Here is an 18,080-nt window from a genome sequence, read left to right as displayed (position 1 = left end):
TCAATGAGATCACCTCATTTTTCTAAACTCCAGAGAGTATAGGCCCGATTCAGTAAGGAGACCAAAACTGTGCACAGTATTCCAGGTGTGGTTTCACCTGAGTTCTACAATTGTAGTAAGACTTTATTAATGTTGTACTCCAACCCTCTACCAATAAAAAAAAACATACCATTTCCCTTCCAATTGCTTGCTGTACCTGCATGCTAATTCTGCGTTTTGTTTACTAGTACACCCAGGTTCTTCTGAATAGGCACCAACATTTAATAATTTCTCACCATGTTAAAACAATACTCTGTTTTTATATTCTTCCTATCAAAGTGAATAACATCACATTTCCCCACATTATACTCCATCTGCCACCTTATTGCCCACTCACTTAACCTGTCTGTGGCTCTTTGCGTCCTCCTCACATCTTACTTTACAGGATTGCATTTGGTCCCTTCATCTAAGTCATTAATATAGATTATGAATAGCTGAGGCCCACGCACTGATCCTTGCGGCATCGCACCAGTTACAGCCTGCCAATCTGAAAATGACCCATTTATCCCTTCTCTCTGTTCTCTAACTGTTAACCAATCCCTTATCCATGATAATACCTTACCCCCAACACCATGTGCCTTAATTTGATTAACAAGCTTTTCTCTGGCATCTTATCGAATGCCTTTTTAGAAATCCACATATAACATAGAAACTTAAATAGGTGCAGGAATAGGCCATTCGGCCCTTCTAGCCTGCACTGCCATTCAATGAGTTCATGGCTGAACATGCAACTTCAGTACCCCCTTCCTGCTTTCTCGCCATACCCCTTGATCCCCCTAGTAGTAAGGACTACATCTAACTCCTTTTTGAATATATTTAGTGAATTGGCCTCAACAACTTTCTGTGGTAGAGAATTCCACAGGTTCATCACACTCTGGGTGAAGAAGTTTCTCCTCATCTCGGTCCTAAATGGCTTACCCCTCATCCTTAGACTGTGACCCCTGGTTCTGGACTTCCCCCAACATTGGGAACATTCTTCCTGCATCTAACCTGTCTAAACCCGTCAGAATTTTAAACGTTTCTATGAGATCCCCTCTCATTCTTCTGAACTCCCGAAAATCAGTCTGGTGAACCTTCGCTGCACTCCCTCAATAGCAAGAATGTCCTTCCTCAAGTTAGGAGACCAAAACTGTACACAATACTCCAGGTGTGGCCTCACCAAGGCTCTGTACAACTGTAGTAACACCTCCCTGCCCCTGTACTCAAATCCCCTCGCTATGAAGGCCAACATTCCATTTGCTTTCTTAACCGCCTGCTGTACCTGCATGCCAACCTTCAATGACTGATGTACTTTGACACCCAGGTCTCGTTGCACCTCCCCTTTTCCTAATCTGTCACCATTCAGGAAAGATAGAATAAAAGGAAAAGGAGGTGGGGTAGCATTGCTGGTTAAGGAGCAAATTAAGGCAATAGTTCGGAAGGACATTAGCTTGGATGATGTGGAATCTATATGGGTAGAGCTGCAGAATACCAAAGGACAAAAAACGTTAGTGGGAGTTGTGTACAGACCTCCAAACAGTAGTAGTGATGTTGGGGAGGGCATCAAACATGAAATTAGGGGTGCGTGCAATAAAGGTGCAGCAGTTATAATGGGTGACTTTAATATGCATATAGATTGGGTTAACCAAACTGGAAGCAATACGGTAGAGGAGGATTTCCTGGAGTGCATAAGGGATGGTTTTTTAGACCAATATGTCGAGGAACCAACTAGGGGGGAGGCCATCTTAGACTGGGTGTTGTGTAATGAGAGAGGATTAATTAGCAATCTCGTTGTGCGAGGCCCCTTGGGGAAGAGTGACCATAATATGGTGGAATTCTGCATTAGGATGGAGAATGAAATAATTAATTCAGAGACCATGGTCCAGAACTTAAAGAAGGGTAACTTTGAAGGTATGAGGCGTGAATTGGCTAGGATAGATTGGCGAATGATACTGAAGGGGTTGACTGTGGATGGGCAATGGCAGACATTTAGAGACCGCATGGATGAACTACAACAATTGTACATTCCTGTCTGTCGTAAAAATAAAAAAGGGAAGGTGGCTCAACCGTGGCTATCAAGGGAAATCAGGGAAAGCATTAAAGCCAAGGAAGTGGCATACAAATTGGCCAGAAATAGCAGCGAACCCGGGGACTCGGAGAAATTTAGAACTCAGCAGAGGAGGACAAAGGGTTTGATTAGGGCAGGGAAAATGGAGTACGAGAAGAAACTTGCAGGGAACATTAAGACGGATTGCAAAAGTTTCTATAGATATGTAAAGAGAAAAAGGTTAGTAAAGACAAACGTAGGTCCCCTGCAGTCAGAATCAGGGGAAGTCATAACGGGGAACAAAGAAATGGCAGACCAATTGAACAAGTACTTTGGTTCGGTATTCACTGAGGAGGACACAAACAACCTTCCGGATATAAAAGGGGTCGGAGGGTCTAGTAAGGAGGAGGAACTGAGGGAAATCCTTATTAGTCGGGAAATTGTGTTGGGGAAATTGATGGGATTGAAGGCCGATAAATCCCCAGGGCCTGATGGACTGCATCCCAGAGTACTTAAGGAGGTGGCCTTGGAAATAGTGGATGCATTGACAGTCATTTTCCAACATTCCATTGACTCTGGATCAGTTCCTATGGAGTGGAGGGTAGCCAATGTAACCCCACTTTTTAAAAAAGGAGGGAGAGAGAAAACAGGGAATTACAGACCGGTCAGCCTGACATCGGTAGTGGGTAAAATGATGGAATCAATTATTAAGGATGTCATAGCAGTGCATTTGGAAAGAGGTGACATGATAGGTCCAAGTCAGCATGGATTTGTGAAAGGGAAATCATGCTTGACAAATCTTCTGGAATTTTTTGAGGATGTTTCCAGTAGAGTGGACAATGGAGAACCAGTTGATGTGGTATATTTGGACTTTTAGAAGGCTTTCAACAAGGTCCCACACAAGAGATTAATGTGCAAAGTTAAAGCACATGGGATTGGGGGTAGTGTGCTGACATGGATTGAGAACTGGTTGTCAGACAGGAAGCAAAGAGTAGGAGTAAATGGGGACTTTTCAGAATGGCAGGCAGTGACTAGTGGGGTACCGCAAGGTTCTGTGCTGGGGCCCCAGCTGTTTACACTGTACATTAATGATTTAGACGAGGGGATTGAATGTAGTATCTCCAAATTTGCGGATGACACTAAGTTGGGTGGCAGTGTGAGCTGCAAGGAGGATGCTATGAGGCTGCAGAGCGACTTGGATAGGTTAGGTGAGTGGGCAAATGCATGGCAGATGAAGTATAATGTGGATAAATGTGAGGTTATCCACTTTGGTGGTAAAAACAGAGAGACAGACTATTATCTGAATGGTGACAGATTAGGAAAAGGGGAGGTGCAAAGAGACCTGGGTGTCATGGTACATCAGTCATTGAAGGTTGGCATGCAGGTACAGCAGGCGGTTAAGAAAGCAAATGGCATGTTGGCCTTCATAGCGAGGGGATTTGAGTACAAGGGCAGGGAGGTGTTGCTACAATTGTACAGGGCCTTGGTGAGGCCACACATGGAGTATTGTGTACAGTTTTGGTCTCCTAACCTGAGGAAGGACATTCTTGCTATTGAGGGAGTGCAGCGAAGGTTCACCAGACTGATTCCCGGGATGGCGGGACTGACCTATCAAGAAAGACTGGATCAACTGGGCTTGTATTCACTGGAGTTCAGAAGAATGAGAGGGGACCTCATAGAAACGTTTAAAATTCTGACGTGGTTTGACAGGTTAGATGCAGGAAGAATGTTCCCAATGTTGGGGAGGTCCAGAACCAGGGGACACAGTCTAAGGATAAGGGGGAAGCCATTTAGGACCGAGATGAGGAGGAATTTCTTCACCCAGAGAGTGGTGAACCTGTGGAATTCTCTACCACAGAAAGTTGTTGAGGCCAATTCACTAAATATATTCAAAAAGGAGTTAGATGAAGTCCTTACTACTAGGGGAATCAAGGGGTAAGGTGAGAAAGCAGGAATGGGGTACTGAAGTTGCATGTTCAGCCATGAACTCATTGAATGGCGGTGCAGGCTAGAAGGGCCGAATGGCCTACTCCTGCACCTATTTTCTATGTTTCTAATAGTCTCTCTCTCTGTTTTTACAACCAAAGTGGATAACCTCACATTTATCCACATTATACTTCATCTGCCATGCGTTTGCCCATTCACCTAACCTATCCAAGTCACTCTGCAGCCTCATAGCATCTTCCTCGCAGCTCACACTGCCACCCAACTTAGTGTCATCCCCAAATTTGGAGATACTACATTTAATCCCCTCGTCTAAATCATTAATGTACAATGTAAACAGCTGGGGCCCCAGCACAGAACCTTGCGGTACCCCACTAGTCACTGCCTGCCATTCTGAAAAGTACCTATTTACTCTTTGCTTCCTGTCTGACAGCCTGTTCTCAATCCATGTCAGCACACTACCCCCAATCCCATGTGCTTTAACTTTGCACATTACTCTCTTGTGTGGGACCTTGTCGAAAGCCTTCTGAAAGTCCAAATATACCACATCAACTGGATCTCCCTTGTCCACTCTACTGGAAACATCCACAAAAAATTCCAGAAGATTTGTCAAGCATGATTTCCCTTTCACAAATCCATGCTATCATGTCACCTCTTTCCAAATGCGCTGCTATGACATCCTTAATAATTGATTCCATCATTTTACCCACTACTGATGTCCGGCTAACCGGTCTATAATTCCCTGTTTTCTCTCCTTTTTTAAAAAATGGGGTTACATTGGCTGCCCTCCACTCCATAGGAACTGATCCAGAGTCTACGGAATGTTGGAAAATGACTGTCAATGCATCCGCTATTTCCAAGGCCACCTCCTTAAGTACTCTGGGATGCGGTCCATCAGGCCCTGGGGATTTATCGGCCTTCAATCCCATCAATTTCCCCAACACAATTTCCCGACTAATAAGGATTTCCCTCAGTTCCTCCTTCTTACTAGACCCTCTGACCCCTTTTATATCCGGAAGGTTGTTTGTGTCCTCCTTAGTGAATACCGAACCAAAGTACTTGTTCAATTGGTCTGCCATTTCTTTGTTCCCCGTTATGACTTTCCCTGATTCTAACTGCAGGGGACCTACATTTGTCTTTACTAACCTTTTTCTCTTTACATATCTATAGAAACTTTTGCAGTCCGTCTTAATGATCCCTGCAAGCTTCCTCTCGTACTCTATTTTCCCTGCCCTACTCAAACCCTTTGTCCTCCTCTGCTGAGTTCTAAATTTCTCCCAGTCCCCAGGTTCACTGCTATTTCTGGCCAATTTGTATGCAACTTCCTTGGCTTTAATACTATCCCTGATTTCCCTTGATAGCCACGGTTGAGCCACCTTCCCTTTTTTATTTTTACGCCAGACAGGGATGTAGAATTGTTGTAGTTCATCCATGCGGTCTCTAAATGTCTGCCATTGCCCATCCACAGTCAACCCCTTAAGTATCATTGGCCAATCTATCCTAGCCAATTCACGCCTCATACCTTCAAAGTTACCCTTCTTTAAGTTCTGGACAATGGTCTCTGAATTAACTGTTTCATTCTCCATCCTAATGTAGAATTCCACCATATTATGGTCACTCTTCCCCAAGGGGCCTCGCACAACGAGATTGCTAATTAATCCTCTCTCATTACACAACACCCAGTCTAAGATGGCCTCCCCCCTAGTTGGTTCCTCGACATATTGGTCTAGAAAACCATTCCTTATGAACGCCAGGAAATCCTCCTCCACTGTATTGCTTCCAGTTTGGTTAGCCCAATCTATATGCATATTAAAGTCACCCATGATAACTGCTGCACCTTTATTGCATGCACCCCTAATTTCCTGTTTGATGCCCTCCCCAACATCATTACTACTGTTTGGAGGTCTGTACACAACTCCCACTAATGTTTTTTGCCCTTTGGTGTTCTGCAGCTCTACCCATATAGATTCCACATCATCCAAGCTAATGTCCTTCCTAACTATTGCATTAATCTCCTCTTTCACCAGCAATGCTACCCCACCTCCTTTTCCTTTTATTCTATCCTTCCTGAATGTTGAATACCCATGGATGTTGAGTTCCCAGCCCTGATCATCCTGGAGCCGCGTCTCTGTAATCCCAATCACATCATATCTATTTGCACAGTTAATTCATCCACCTTATTACGGATACTCCTTCCATTATGACACAAAGCCTTCAGGCTTGTTTTTTTAACACCCTTCGTCCTTTTAGAATTATGATGTAGTGTGGTCCTTTTTGTTTCTGGCCTTTGTTTACTCGGCCTTCCACTATTGCTTTTTACCTTTCTACCATCTGTTTCTGACTCCATATTACTTCGCCCTATCTCGCTGCATAGGTTCCCATCCCCTTGCCATATTAGTTTGAACACTCTCGAACTGCATTAGCAAATGTTACCCCTAGGACATCAGTTCCAGTCCTGCCCAAGTGCAGACCGTCCCTTTTGTACAGGTCCCACTTCCCCCAGAACTGGTTCCAATGTCCCAGGAATTTGAATCCCTCCCTCTTGCACCACTGCTCAAGCCACGTATTCTAGCTATCCTGCTCCCTCTACTCTGATTAGCACGTGGCACTGGTAGCAATCCAGAGATTACTACCTTTTGAGGTCCTACTTTTTAATTTAACTCCTAGCTCCCTAAATTCAGCTTGTAGGACTACTTCCCGCTTCTTACCTATATCGTTGGTACCTACATGTACCACAACAACTGGCTGTTCACCCTCCCTCTCCAGAATGCTCTGCAACCGCTCCGAGACATCCTTGACCCTTGCACCAGGGAGGCAACATACCATCCTGGAGTCTCAGTTGTGGCCGCAGAAACTCCTATCTATTCCCCTTACAATAGAGTCCCCTATCACTATAGCTCTCCCACTCTTTTTCCCACCCTTCTGTGCAGCAGAGCCAGCCACGGTGCCATGAACTTGGCTGCTGCTGCCCTCCCCTGATGAGTCATCCTCCTCAACAGCACCCAAAGTGGTGTATCTGTTTTGCAGGGAGATGACTGCAGGGGACCCCTGCACTACCTTCCTTGCACTGCTCTTCCTGCTGGTCTTCCATTCCCTCGCTGGCTGTGGACCCTTCACCTGCGGTAAGACCAACTCGCTACACACGTCATTCTCAGCATCGTGGATGCTCCAGAGTAAATCCACCCTCAGCTCCAATTCCGCAACGCGGTCCGTCAGGAGCTGGAGGCGGATACATTTCCTGCACACATAGTCGTCAGGGACACCGGAAGTGTCCCTGAGTTCCCAAATGGTACAGGAGGAGCATATCACGTGACCGAGCTCTCCTGTCATGACTTAACCCTTAGATTAACTTAAATTGGCAACAACAATGCTAAAGTTTACTTACTGTTATAGAAGAGAAAAAAGAAAAACTACTCACCAATCACCAGCCAATCACTTACCCCTTGGCTGTGACGTCACCTTTCTGTTTCTTTCTACTACTTTTTTGCCTTCTCTCTGTAGCTGCACAAGCTGGGCCTTTATTGGCCTCTCGCCGACCCCGGACTCACGCCTCTCCACGCACCTCCGACGCTGCTCCCGACTGCCGCCGCGTTGGGCTTTTATAGGCCTCTCGCCTACCCCGGACTCGCGCGCCTCCACGCACCTCCCACGCTGCTCCCGACTGCTGCCGCGTTGGGCCTATATAGGCCTCTCGCCGACCCCGGACTCACGCTGCTCCACACACCTCCGACGCTGCTCCACTGGTAGCATATACTACATCCACTGGTAGTTATATCCTCAAAAAACTCAAATTTGTCTCACGTGATTTAAATTTCATGAAACCTTGTTGACTGCCTAATCATATTATGATTTTCTAAGTACTCTGTTACCACTTCCTTATTAATGGAATCCAGCATTTTCCAGACTACTGATGTCAAGCTGACTGGCCATTAGTTTCCATTTTTCTCTCTCCTTCCTTTCTTGAATAACAGGGTTACATTTGCTACCTTCCAATCCGCTGGGACCTTTCCTGAATCCAGGGAATTGCAGAAGACGACAACTCTTGAATGCATTCAGAAATTCTAATTAAGCAATCAACCAAGCAGGTTTTTGCCACCTACCACAGCACTGAAACAGTCTTAATCAAAGGAAAAAAATTGCATACTGTATGTCTGTGGCGCACTATCCCTCCTCATCCTTCTTGACCTGTTGGCAGCCATTGACACAGATGACCGTGCCATCCTCCCCCAATGCCTCTACTCTGTTATCCAGCTGAGTGGGACTGTCCTTGCCTGATCCATTCTTAGTAGAGTCTAGAGATAACAAAAGCATGGATAAGGGTTTCAGCAGCAGATGGGTTAAGGCAGGAGGGTAGACTGTTAAAGGTCAAGTAGGTGGTCTTAATGATGGAGGGGATATGGGGTCAGAAACGCAGCTCAGGGTCAGTAGCTTGGCCATTCTATGATTCTATTCTATAACAGCCTGGTTCAGCCGGAGATGGTGACCAGGGAGAAGGGATGGATTCAGTGGTTGGGGAACGGAGTAGCCAGAAAATCTCCTGCAATGACTTCTGGAGTCCCCCAAGGCTCTGTCCTTGCCCCCACCCCGCCCCCCTATTATCTACATGCTACCCCTCGGCAATATCATCCAAAAAACACATCAGGTTCCACATGTATGCTAATGACCCTCAGCTGTACCTCACCACCACCTCTCTCGGCCCCTCCACCACCTCAGTTGTTAGGGTACTTGTCCAATATCCAGTACTGGATGTGCAGAAAGTTCCTCCAATTAAACATTGCAATGACCGAAGCCATTATCATCAAACTCCGATCCCCAACCACTGAATCCATCCGCTCTCCCTGGTCACTGTCTCCAGGTGAACCAGACTGTTTGTAACCTTCGCATCCTATTGACCCTGAGCTGAGTTTCTGACCCCATATCCTCTCCATCATTAAGACCACCTACTTGACCTCTGTAGTAATCTACCCTCTTGCCTTAGCCCATCTGCTGCTGAAACCCTTATCCATGCTTTTGTTATCTCTAGACTCGACTATTCAAATGCTCTCCTGGCTGAACTCCCATCTTCCACCATTCATAAGATTGAACTGATTTGAAACTCTGCTGCCCATATCTTAACTCGCACCAAGTCCCGTTCACCCATCACCCCCTGTTTTCACTGACCTTCATTGGCTCCCAGTTCCCGAACGCTTCTCTTTTTTAAAAAGAAAATTCTCATCCTCGTGTTCAAATCCATCCATTTCCTCTGCAACTTCCTCCAGTCCTACAAGCCTCTAAAGAACTCTGCGTTCCTCCATTTCTGCCCTCATGTGCATCCCCGACCTTCTTCGCCCCACCATTGGCGGCCGTGCCTTCAGCTGTCTCGGCCCTAAGCTGTAGAATTCCTTCCATCAAGAAGCTTTATAAATGCCACTTGTACTTCTGTCTCCTGGCTGTAAATGGAGTTTTGACTTCCTCCAGAGAATGAAGAAGCAGAAGATGCCATCGGTTTTGATTGACGCAGGTCCCTGGTTTAATGGGGCTGATGCTTTCCTTAGAATCCTTTCTTTTCAATATAAAGACACACAGTCACCGGCTTCTGTAAGGAAAATAATACGACAGCTTTGAGAGTTTTTTGAAGCCTGTGTGTATGTGTGTGCTTAGGTAGGGAAGTACAGGAGTTGATGGATCTGGGAATAATATATCTGTCCCAGAGCCAGTGATCGGTGGTGTTGGTCCCTAAGAATGACAAGACCACCACATTGTTTTGTGCAGATTATTGTAAATGAAATAACTTGGTAGAGATTAATGCCCATCTGATGCTTCACATGGAGGATACTTTGGAGAAGCTAGGGGATGGCAATCGTCTGATGACTATACCTGATAAAAGGTTATTGGCAGGGACCCCTTAATGCAGTTGTCCATTTGTCCTTTGTATGTGCCATTAGGGCTGTACAAGTTTACAGGCATACATTTTGGAATGAAGAATGCATCCACCATGCTTCAGTGGCTCGTGGATTCTGATGGGGGCCTGGGAGTCATGCCAGAACATACATTGATGCCATAACATTTTTCGGCGGACATGGGAGGAACACCTCACTCCTGTCACCAACAGATTAACCAATGCAGGCTTGATGGTTAAAGCTGAAATATGCAACATCAAGTTGACTGAGATATTATACTTGGGTCACTGTGTAATTGGACAGAAACAAAACTGGCCAGGTGAAGGTAGATTCCAATGTACACTGTATATGGCTCATGACAACGAGACAAGTTCAGGCATTCTTCAGGTTGGGTAGTTATCAGATTCATTTCTAATTATAGTAACATTGCCACACCATTAACTGACAGCCCAGAGGTGGTTTAATCAAATGACAAAAAATACTCATGAAAGGCTGAAAATTGCACGTAAATGATCTTGGGCAGGAGTAACAGTCATTTACCTAAGTTCCAAGCTAAATTGAGAAATCAAGGTGAAGCACCAGGGCCTGCTGTGAAGGACATTACCGTCATAAAGAATAAAGGAGGTGACCAAGAAAAAGAAAGTGGTGATTAGGTGATACCTAGATTTGGTTTCAAAAACCACAGTCATGTAGGAGGATTGAGGGAAATGAGTTTGAGGTGGAGTAGAAATTGCAGGTAGTCTCTATTTCAAAATAGTGGATGGTGAGGAGGACAAAAATCAAGCATTTAAAAGGAACAAGAGGATTTTTGAGGGTTACTGACCATAATATCAATAAAATTGAGAAAGGAAGGAAAGCTGTGACACAGAATGGAGCATGGAGGTGACCGAGGGATTACCAATCAGAACCTTGATCTGTACAGAGGTATGAAAAGATGCTGAAAGATACAGCCAGCTATTGGAGCAGTCTTGGGGCTAGACATTCAGTTTTTGGCGATAGTTTTTATTCCGTCATTTTTCGGAAAAAAATACCTTTTTTTTTAAGGGGGTAAAATTGGCAAAAAAATGCACCCGACGGTAAAAATCGGCGTTGCACGAGGATTTGCAGTGGAAATCTCGGTCCTCACCAACTTTAGCCCGAGGCCTATCACCGCCAAAAATACAGGCCCTGGGAGGGGAGGAAACACACTCAAAAATAAAAAAATCAGAAAACATTCACTATACACTTAACTAATGAATCGCTGAAAAAGAATTAAAAGATAAAAACTTCAACTTACCTTTTTTTGTAGGTCTTCATCCTACCGCTATTTCTGGGGCTTCAACTTAGGCTTTCCTCAGGTGGTGTTTTTTTTACCATGCGGGTTCACCGAACAGCCAATTTTAAGCGGTCGCACTTTTTTTGGGCGTTGCACGTCATTGATTCGCATTTCGGCGATAATTCAAAACCACCAGTCGTTCACTTTGGCCAATTTAGTTGAGTACCTTTTACTGACAAAAAAGGCGAAATATCGCCGGAACAAACGTGCACAAGGCTGGCCAATTTCTCCCCCTAAAACTTTAAAAATGGAATTATTAAAAGGATAGGAAGCGCAAGAAAAGGAAATTGCTTTTTACAGGCCACTTTAGTAATTAAGGTGCAAGAGTAGATCGTGGGACCAATGTTGAGATGGGGAGAACAAAGAATGGTGCCTTAAAAGGTACTGAAATTAAAAAAAAAATGTAATGGCATGGTCGAGTTCATAATTTGATAATTCAACCATTAGATTGAGAGGACTAGAGGTTTGAGCACTGAGGTCTATCATCTGAAGAAAATTAATGAATGCAAAATAGATTAATCAGTAAGATGGTGGATAGGGTTGGATTTCGATGGAGGTGAGAAGGTCGTTAATATGAAAAAGGGACAGAGGGAGAAGACAGAGCTCTGGGAACTCTTGAGTTAATGGAGCAAGAGTCAGATTGAGCAATCAGTGTAGACACAAATAGAAACATTTAAAGAAAAGCTATCTAGCCTTGAGCATAGCTTTAGTGGGAGGCCATATATGATTTTAACTTGTTTTGAAGTGTGCGATGTTGGCCCCATCAAATAAGTTTGGAGAAATCTAAGACAATGATTAATGATTCACCAAATTTTCAAGAACAGAGTTCTTCAGGTACATAACGTAAGCAGCAAGGTCATTAGCAGAACTTCTGTGGCAAAAACTATACTGGCCATCACGGATTGAGCCTGCACATTCAGGGTAAAGAAGAATTTGAGAGGTAGCAGCTCCCATAAATTAGAAAGTATTAATGTTAGAACAGTAGTTTGAGTGTAACACTGATCACCTTTCTTAGGGTAGAGTGATCATGAGCAAATTTTCAAGGGGCAAGAAAGGTGACCCAAGAGTCAGAGATTAAAGAGACTGATAGAATGGAGATGAGTTCAGGGGCACATATTATGATGAGAGAGATAAAATCCGGACCAGAAGTGACCTTTGAGTGCGCAGATCTGACGGACCTGCAGGCTGAGTTTAGGGAGCTAGGAGAGAGATTAAAAAGCAGGACCTCAAAGGTAGTAATCTCTGGGTGAGTACAGAAATAGGAGGATAGAAAAGATGAATGCGTGGATGGAGAGATGGTGCAGGCGGGAGAGTGGGCTTTAGATTCCTGAGGCATTGGGACCATTTCTGGGGGAGGTGGGACTTGTATAAGCCGGACGGGATGCACCTCAACGGAGCCAGGACCAGTATCCTCGCGGGAGGGTTTGCTAGTGCTGTTGGAGAGGGTTTAAACTAGCTTGACGGGGATGGGAACTGGAGAATAGATTCAGTGGGGAGAGAACCAAAGCTGGAATTGGGCAGCAGAAAAGTAGAATTTGGGAGACAGGAAACAAGGGCTAGAAAATTATCAACAAGGGAGTTTAGCATCACTAAATGGTATATACTTCAATGCAAGGAATGTAGAGAATAAGGCAGATGAGCTGAGAGCACAGATTGACACTTGGGTGTACGATATTATAGCCATTACTGAGACATGGCTGAAAGGAGGACTGATATGGCAGCTCAACATTCCTGATTACAGGGTTTTCAGATGGGATAGAGAGGGTGGTAAAAAAGGGGGTGGGGGTTGCAGCATTCATGAAAGAAACAATTATAGCTGTGAGAAGGGATGATATGTTAGAGGAGTCATCATACGAGGCCATATGGGTTGAATTGAAGAATGAAAAAGGGGAGATCACACTACTGGGAGTGTACTGTAGACTCCCAAACATTCCGAGGGAGATAGAAGAATAAATATGTGGGCAAATTGCTGCGAAGTGCAAAATCTATAGAGCTGTAATAGGGGATTTCAGCTGCCCAAATATTAACTGGGAAAAAAGCAGTGAGAATGGTAGAGGGTATGGAATTCCTAAAAGGCATTCAGGAGAACTTTTTCAGCCAGTATTTAACAAGCCCAACAAGGGAGGGGGCGGTTCTGGACTTGATTTTGGGGAATGAAGAGGGGTAGGTGGAAGGAGTGTCAGTGGGAGAGCATTTTGGTACTAGTGATCATAATTCAGTAAGATTTAGGGTAGTTATGGAAAAGGACAAAGGTGGACCAGGGAAAAAAATTCTCAATTGGGGTAAAGCCAATTTTGCTGAGCTGAGATGGGATTTGGCCAAGGTGACTGGAAACGGCCACTTGATGGTAAATCAGTGTTAGAGCAGTGGGAAGCCTTCAAGGAGGCGATCCTGAGGGTACAGAGCAAACATGTTCCCTTTAAAAAAAAAGGTGGGGCTAACAGATCTAGAGCCCCCTGGATGTCAAGGGATATCCAGGGTAAGATAAAGGAAAAAATAGGGAAGCTGATGACAGATTCTGAGAACTCAATACTGCAGTGACTCTAGAGGGGTATAAGAAGTGCAGGGGTGCAATTAAAAAAGATATCAGGAAAGCAGAGGGAGAGAGCATGAAAAAATGTTGGCAAGTAAAATCAGAACCACATTACAGCAAAACTCGAAAGGGGCAAAGGGTATTAAAAAGACGAGCCTGAAGGCTCTGCGCCTCAATGCGAGGAGTATTCGGAATAAGGTGGACGAATTAACTGCGCAGATAGCAGTTAGCGGATATGATGTAATTGGCATCACGGAGACATGGCTTCAGGGTGACCAAGGCTGGGAATGCAACATCCAGGGGTATTCAACATTTAGGAAGGATAGACAGAAAGGAAAAGGAGGTAGGGCGGCGTTGCTGGTTAAAGAGGAAATTAATGCAATAGTAAGGAAGGACATTAGCTTGGATGATTTGGAATCTGTATGGGTGGAGCTACGGAATACCAAAGGGCAGAAAACCCTAGTGGGAGTTGTGTACAGACCACCAAACAGTAGTAACGAGGATGGGGACAGCATCAAACAAGAAATTAGGGATGCGTGCAATAAAGGTACAGCAGTTATCATGGGCGACTTTAATCTACATATTGACTGGGCTAACCAAACTGGTAGCAATGCGGTGGAGGAGGATTTCCTGGAGTGTATTAGGGATGGTTTTCTAGACCCATATGTCGAGGAACCAACTAGAGGGCTGGCCATCCTAGACTGGGTGATGTGTAATGAGAAAGGGCTAATTAACAATCTTCTTGTGTGAGGCCCCTTGGGGAAGAATGACCATAATGTGGTAGAATTCTTTATTAAGATGGAGAGTGACACAGCTAATTCAGAGACTAGGATCCTGAACTTGGGGAAAGGTAACTTCGATGGTATGAGATGTGAATTGACTAGAATAGACTGGCGAGAGCTACTTAAAGGGTTGACGGCGGATAGGCAATGACAAACATTTAAAGATCACATGGATGAACTTCAACAATTGTACATCCCTGCCTGGAGTAAAAATAAAATGGGGAAGGTGGCTCAACCGTGACTAACAAGGGAAATTAAGGATAGTGTTAAATCCAAGGAAGAGGCATATAAATTAGCCAGAAAAAGCAGCAAACCTGAAGACTGGGAGCATTTTGTAATATAAGAGAAGAGGACAAAGGGTTAAATTAGGAGGGGGAAAATAGAGTATGAGAGGAAGCTTGCTGGGAACATAAAAACTGACTGCAAAAGCTTCCATAGATATGTGAAGAGAAAAAGATTAGTGAAAACAAACGTAGGTCCCTTGCAGTCAGATTCAGATGAATTTATAATGGGGAATAAAGAAATGGCGGACCAGTTAAACAAATACTTTGGTTCTGTTTTCACGAAGGAAGGCACAAATAACCTTCCAGAGATACTAGGGGACCGAGGGTCTAGTGAGAAGGAGGAACTGAAGGATATCCTTATTAGACGGGAAATTGTGTTAGGGAAATTGATGGGATTGAAGGCCTAAAGATCCCCGGGGCCTGATAGTCTGCATCCCAGAGTACTTAAGGAAGTGGCCCAAGAAATAGTGGATGCATTGATGGTCATTTTCCAACAGTCTATCGACTGGATCAGTTCCTATGGACTGGAGGATAGCTAATGTAACACCACTGTTTAAAAAAGGAGGGAGAGAGAAAAAGGGTAATTATAGACCGGTTAGCCTGACATCAGGGAAAATGTTGGAATCAATTATTAAAGATGAAATAGCAGCGCATTTGGAAAGCAGTGACAGGATCGGTCCAAGTCAGCATGGATTTATGAAAGGGAAATCCTACTTGACAAATCTTCTGGAATTTTTTGAGGATGTAACTAGTAGAGTGGACAAGGGAGAACCAGTGGATGTGGTGTATTTGGACTTTCAAAAGGCTTTTGACAAGGTCCCACACAAGAGATGAGTGTGCAAAATTAAAGCACATGGTATTGGGGGTAATGTATTGATGTGGATAGAGAACTGATTGGCAGACAGGAAGCAAAGAGTAGGAATAAACAGGTCCTTTTCAGAATGGCCGGCAGTGATGAGTGGGGTACCGTAAGGTTCAGTGCTGAGACCCCAGCTATTTACAATATACATTAATGATTTAGACGAAGAAATTGAATGTAATATCTCTAAGTTTGCAAATGACACTAAGCTGGGTGACAGTGTGAGTTGTGAGGAGGATGCTAAGAGGCTGCAGGGTGACTTGGACAGGTTAGGTGAGTGGGCAAATGCATGGCAGATGCAGTATAATGTCGGTAAATGTGAGGTTATCCACTTTGGTGGCGAAGGTTCACCGGACTGATTCCAGGGATGGCGGGACTGATATATGAGGAGGGACTGGATCAACTGGGCCTTTATACATTGGAGTTTAGAAGGATGAGAGGGGATCTCATAGAAACTTGTAAGATTCTGATGGGACTGGTCAGGTTAGATGTGGGAAGAATGTTCCCGATGATGGGGAAGTCCAAAACCAGGGGACACAGTCTTAGGATAAGGGGTAGGCCATTTAGGACTGAGATGAGGAGAAACTTCTTCACTCAGAGAGGGGAGTTCCCTACGAAATTCCCTACCGCAGAGTTGTTGGTGCCAGTTCATTGGATATATTCAAGAGGGAGTTAGATATGGCCCTTACGACTAAAGGGATCAAAGGGTATGGAGAGAAAGCAGGAAAGGGGTACTGAGGGAATGATGAGCCATGATCTTATTGAATGGTGGTGCAGGCTCGAAGGGCCGAATGGCCTACTCCTGTATCTATTTTCTATGTTTCTATGAAAGATGTTTTATAAATACATTAAGAGCAAGAGGGTAACTAGTGGGACCTGTTGGCGACCACGAAGAAAATCTGTGTGTGGAGGCAGAAGATGTGGATATGATTCTTAATGAATACTTTGCATCTGTTTTCACAAAAGAGCAGAGCGATGCAGACTTTGCAATGAGGGAGGAGGAGTATGAAATATTAGATGAGATGAATCTAGTGAGGGAGGAAGTATTGAGTATTGAAAGTGGTTAAATCCCCAGGCCTGGATGAAATGTATTCCAGGGGCTGTTAAGAAAAGCAAAAGAGGAAATAGCAGAGGCTCTGACCATTATTTTCTAGTCCTCTCTTGCTACAGGTGTGGTGCTGGAGGACTGCTAATGTTGTACCTTTGTTTAAAAAGGGAGAAAAGGAATAGATCGAGTAATTGCAGGCCAGTCAGCCTAACTTCAGTGATGGGAATATTATTGGAAAAAATCCTGAGGGACAGGATAAATCTTCATTTGAAAAACATGCATTAATCAAGAACAGTCAGCATGGATTTGTTACGGGAAGGTTGTGTCTGACTAACCTGATTGAATTTTTCGAGGATTTAACCAGGAGGGTCGATGAGGGCAGTGTGTATGATGTAGTATATATAGATTTTAGCAAAGCTTTTAATAACGTCCCACATGGCAGACTGGTCATGAAAGTAAAAGCCCATGGGATCCAGGGCAAAGTGTCAAGTTGGATCCAAAATCGGCTCAGATGCAGGAAGCAAAGGTTAAAGAAAACATAGAAAATAGGTGCAGGAGTAGGCCATTCGGCTGTTCGAGCCTGCACCGCCATTCAATGAGTTCATGGCTGAACATGCAACTTCAGTACCCCATTCCTGCTTTCTCGCCATACCCCTTGATCCCCCTAGTAGTAAGGACTACATCTAACTCCTTTTTGAATATATTTAGTGAATTGGCCTCAACAACTTCCTGTGGTAGAAAATTCCACAGATTCACCACTCTCTGGGTGAAAAAGTTTCTCCTCATCTCGGTCCTAAATGGCTTACCCCTTATCCTTAGACTGTGACCCCTGGTTCTGGACTTCCCCAACATTGGGAACATTCTTCTTGCATCTAACCCGTCTAAACCTGTCAGAATTTTAAACGTTTCTATGAGGTCCCCTCTCATTCTTCTGAACTCCAGTGAATACAAGCCCAGTTGATCCAGTCTTTCTTGATATGTCAATCCCGCCATCCCAGGAATCAGTCTTGTGAACCTTCGCTGCACTCCCTCAATAGCAAGAATGTCCTTCCTCAAGTTAGGAGACCAAAACTGTACACAATACTCCAGGTGTGGCCTCACCAAGGCCCTGTACAACTGTAGCAACACCTCCCTGCCCCTGTACTCAAATCCTCTCGCTATGAAGGCCAACATGCCATTTGCTTTCTTAACCGCCTGGTGTACCTGCATGCCAACCTTCAATGACTGATGTACCATGACACCCAGGTCACGTTGCACCTCCCCTTTTCCTAATCTGTCACCATTCAGATAATAGTCTGTCTCTCTGTTTTTACCACCAAAGTGGATAACCTCACATTTATCCACATTATACTTCATCTGCCATGCATTTGC

At 44.5% G+C, this 18,080-nt stretch overlaps 1 protein-coding gene across 4 annotated transcripts in view; it reads left to right on the top strand.

Moving 5' to 3' along the window:
* slc25a46 (solute carrier family 25 member 46) overlaps positions 1-18,080 on the top strand; it is a 60,006-nt gene that overhangs the window by 973 nt on the left and 40,953 nt on the right. The gene's annotated exons all lie outside the window — the stretch shown is intronic.

The sequence above is a fragment of the Pristiophorus japonicus genome, chromosome 1 (assembly GCF_044704955.1).
Source record: "Pristiophorus japonicus isolate sPriJap1 chromosome 1, sPriJap1.hap1, whole genome shotgun sequence".
Lineage (NCBI taxonomy): Eukaryota > Metazoa > Chordata > Chondrichthyes > Pristiophoridae > Pristiophorus > Pristiophorus japonicus.
Note: the sequence above shows the minus strand (reverse complement) of the source record. Positions and strands in the feature narration are given on the sequence as shown.